At 45.1% G+C, this 4,604-nt stretch overlaps 1 protein-coding gene across 1 annotated transcript in view; it reads right to left on the bottom strand.

Moving 5' to 3' along the window:
- Positions 1–2,927, bottom strand: part of CACHD1 (cache domain containing 1) — a 58,899-nt gene extending 55,972 nt beyond the window's left edge. The window contains exon 1 of the mRNA XM_031058579.1: positions 2,864–2,927. The gene's annotated coding sequence lies outside the window, so the exon portion shown is untranslated. The remainder of the gene's footprint in view (positions 1–2,863) is intronic.
- Positions 2,928–4,604: the final 1,677 nt, after the last annotated feature.

The raw sequence follows: 4,604 nt of genomic DNA, 5'->3' as shown, positions 1-4,604 counted from the left end.
TTCCTGCTTCTCTGCATGACACTGAAAATATATTTCATTATCGCAACCAGGATGCAGGAAACCACTTTCCAATGTGCATTTTGTCACGGAAACCAGCACTCATTTGAGGTTTTCTACTGGCCAGTACCTTTGGCAAAGCTTCCCAAGACTTATTCCAAGGAAGATGTTAAACAGGATGCACAGCAAAACCTAGAGAGAGGTCACAATTCCTGAATCATTCTGGAAGTACATCAACCACACAATAATTGCCTTTTATCGTGAGGCTCACAATTCATTAATGTGTGTGAACACACCACGTTTCACAGCCAGGGAACGTGCTGTGCTCGACAGCTAAATGTAATTTTTTCAGCACATTTCAGATCTATTTCCTCCCCAAAGGCCTCTCTGCCCAGTCCAAAACCAACCAAACTAAAAATCCAACCCAATGGCAGCATGGTCTGAACTTTTCAAGCCTTTGCTCCTCAAAGCTGGTCAATCTACTCCTGTTTGAGAGCATTTCACCCCCTCTCCTGCGTGGAGCCCAGATCCCTGCTCTGCACATCACGGAAAGCAGATGTCTGGCAGGACACCGAACACACACTGAAATCAGCTAATGTAGATTTTCCCCTCATAAAACTCCCCCGTCCCACTTTATTTACATCACTGACTCGCAGCACTGCATTCTCATATCACATGAGAGTTCTCTGATACTGAAGTAACTCCCAGGGAAAAAAGCCAAGTCAGTTGTGGCCATTGCCATCCCATTTTTAATAACCTATTCAAAGCAGAAAAGGATTTACCTGCCAGGTACAACAGTAATTCTGTAACTGCAGACCTTAAAAGTGTAACCAGTTCAATGCTGAGAGGTAAAACTGCTCCTTGTGTGGCACAAAGAAAGCCAAAGGTATTGAACAGTTAGGCCTGAAGGCCAACAGCTGGAATCTTTCACTTTTTCAATAAACTAGAGTCATTATTGACATGGTTTGGTACAAAAAAACCACCACCCCCACAACAATTCAGTGCTCTGCCAAAAAAAAAAAAATCCCAGCTGACATAAAACTGTCATTAATTGCCTTTGGATATCAGTTGCTACGAAGCTATTATTGAATGAGCAAAGCAGAAATGAGATTTCTCTGGCAGGGGATTTCATCTGCTTACATTTGTTTGCCTTTGCTCAAGATGATCCCATTCAATGTCCTACTCTTGTAAAATTCGGGTTCTGTTGCTGGGGATTCGTTAGGGCTAAAAGATCTGGTTATTAATGAACCAGAAGTGCTCAATTATTCTTCCATCCACTTCAGTGTAGAGCTTTTAAGCACAGTAATTACACTTTAGCAGAGCCCCGTTTTCTCCCCTGACAGCTCCAAATCCATCACCCCACCTCCAGTGTTTGGACAGCTCTTTAAATCCACTTGGGATGAACACAGACATCTGCTCTGGGAAACAAGGACTGTCTTTTCCTCAGTGGAGAATCCGTAGTCAGGACTTCAAAGAAGTTTTAATCCAGTTTCTTGGTTTCCCAAAAACAGTTTTGCCTTTCAAAAGCCATCTGATACGTCTGATGCAGCCCACATGGCCCTTCTGTGGAGCACAGACCACCCAGAAACACTCCTGGAAATGCTGCCCTGCCCAGCACAGAGCCACAGAGCCCATCCTGAGGGATGCTGGGATGGTTTGGGATTTCAACTGCTAAACTCAGGTGACAATTCCATTCCCATGGCTCCTCTGCTTGCAAGCACCCACCTGGGCATGCCAAAACCTCCAAAAAGCTGGGGGAGGGTCTGGGGCTCCATTAGAGGCTGAGGGAGCTGGGAAGGGGCTGGAGAATCCCTGAGGAGCTGGGAAGGGGGCTGGAGAATCCCTGAGGAGCCGGGAAGGGGCTGCAGAATCCCTGAGGAGCTGGGAAGGGGACACGAGGTGGCTTTGGCAGTGCTGGACTCAATAGTCTTGAAAGTCTTTTCCAATCTAAAAGCTCCTTACAATCCCATCTGAACCAGCTCGGCTTTGACTTTTTCCTCAGTGAAACAATTAAAGAAGACTGGAAACGTCGCCATTTCCAGGAAGCCCAACTTGGAGAGTTAATTATTGCTGTATCCCAGGGGCAGTTTGAGCCCACATGAACATGCCATGCACTGACCTGCTCTGGGAACCACAATGGGGCTGCCCGCAGGGCTGAACTGCAACGCCCTCTTCCCCAGGGAAAGCCCCACTCTGAGGGGCTTCTGGTCTTCCTGAACATTAAAACTGGATTGATAGGGGTCTAGGAAGGTCAGGTCACTGCTGAAGGCTGAGCAAGTCCATGCTCAGACTGGGAAGAAAAGCTGGTTCTTTGCTCCATTTCTTTGACCAAAACCCACCACCTTTACCACAAACACAACTGGGACTTTAATTTCTGAAAGAATGAAACATGACCTATTTGATCTGTTTGAAAACTGATCCAAAATTAATTTTAAAAATATACACATGTACTAAAACGCAAACTGCCCATGTAGTATCTCAGTGTTAAATGGTGAAATGTGTTCCTGTAAAACCCCACAAAATTACAAGCACACCTATGATGCACCAGGCTGTCACTGTCCCATATTTCCACATCATAATAATATTAATGGGTCTACTTTGAATTTGAAATTTAAAGACAGACACTTCCAACATGAAAGGCTGACAATTAATGGGAGCTACTTCATTTTGTTTCCAAGGGACAGCCCCACACCAAGCAATGGAAAAGCTTTGCAAAATTCTCAAAAGCATCATCAGCACATGCACCCATTCCCATTTCCATCCTGTTCCTGGCTGTGATGTGAGGTTGGGAAGGGGCCACAAATGCAGACAGAAAGAATTCCCTGAGCTGACTCTGCCAATGGAGGTGAAGGGATTTTGGACTCACCTTCTGAACTTCGCTTTCTCCATTCGATATTTTCTCTGTGTACACGAAGGAGTTGAATATCCTCTGCAAGAAAAACCAGAAAGGAAGTGTGAGAGGCTTTTCTGCCATAAATGCCCCAGGAAAGCAGCTCCAAAGGGTGCATGGGTGAGGAAATGGGGTCAGAGAAGGGCCTGGGGACCCTCCCAGCACCAGGCTTCCCAAGGGAATCATGCTCCATGTGGGATCTGCATGCAGAGGCTGACTTTGGAAGGCAAAGACATCACAGGGTTTTTTCCACACATCTGTTTATTTACCAAACTGACCTAAGGTGCTAAAAATAGTTCCACGTGCAAACTACGACCCTTCTTTTGCTAAACATTCAACTCAATATAACCACTTTTAAAAGTGCTTGTTTCCAACTAAAACATGGGAGGCTGGGAGCCAAATTCAGACAAATTCAATATGTGGAAAAGAGACAAGTGAGACCCAAATTGAACGCAACCAGATCAACCTCATTAATAGCAAAAAAAAAAGAGATTTATCAGAAGATAGAAGTGAGAGCTGTGTCCTGCTGTGGAAAGCTCAGTTCCCAGGGGGACAGGTGACAGCCACAATGCCATCCCTGCTTACAGACACAGAGGAAAAAACACTCAGCACCTTGTGTTATATTCTGCTTCGAGACTGAAAAAATAAGACTGGAAAGATTTGGGGTTACACCAACAGCATTACTAAAAGGTTTGCCTGATCACCAGAGCTTCTCTTCCAAGATTCCTCACTGCCAAGGGCAGCTTTCCCCTTGGGGACAGTGGAAAATGCACAATATCCCTAAAATATTCCTTTGTTCTCTGAACAGCAATCAGCGGTATCAATAGCTGTAATAGCAATAAATGGAGGTAATTTAGGCTGTTAAGGCATTTCTCCAGGAGAGCTGGGGGTTCACAGAGGGGATGGACCCCAGTTCTGTCAGTGCTGAGTCACACACGTGGCCACATCTGGCCAAGGACAGGGATTCCTAAACACCCTGGCCTGCATTATCAGCACTAACAACTGCAATTACTAAAGAGTTGCAATTTCATCCAAATTCATCTCCCTGACAACTCTTGGAGTCCACAGCTCCAAGAGTTCTTTTGATGCAGGTTCAGCTGATTCCCTCCCAGCACAGTTACAGGCAGCAAAACCAGCCTGGAGAATCCTTTGGTGTGCTCCCCATCATCACCTCCCCTTATCCCTCTCCCTCCTGAGGACTTGAGGAATTTCAAAAATGTGAACTCTTCATTCTGAAGAAGCATTTGGAAGGGCAGCAATAAATCTCCTTGGCTTACAAGGCTCAGAGAGCCAAGAAGGGGGGGCAGGGGAGGGGGAAAAAAAAGGTTTCTACTCTTAAAAGCTGCCTGTACATCGAGACTTCATCGAGACCTTTGTTTAAAGTTCTGCCTGGGTACTTTAACTACAAACATGTTGGCTTTTTTCTTCCCTCCCTCATGAGATGAAAAGATAACTTAAACATCAGAAGGAAATACATTAAAGCATGTCATTTTGATGCAAAATGTTTTAAATGAATTGAATTTTTCTGTCCACGCAGCGTTTAGTGTGCAGACATCAAAAGGAACGAGGAGGAAATCAACTGTCAGCTCCTGAGAATGGAGCTTTCTGTCCCTAACACAAAGCTGACCCTTCTTGCACCCTTTTCACATGCAGCCCATTTATGAACTCACAAAATAATGCCAGAGAACATCACCCATGGTTATGTAAGAGTCACAAT

Source organism: Geospiza fortis, unplaced genomic scaffold, assembly GCF_000277835.1.
Source record: "Geospiza fortis unplaced genomic scaffold, GeoFor_1.0 scaffold396, whole genome shotgun sequence".
NCBI lineage: Eukaryota > Metazoa > Chordata > Aves > Passeriformes > Thraupidae > Geospiza > Geospiza fortis.
Note: the sequence above shows the minus strand (reverse complement) of the source record. Positions and strands in the feature narration are given on the sequence as shown.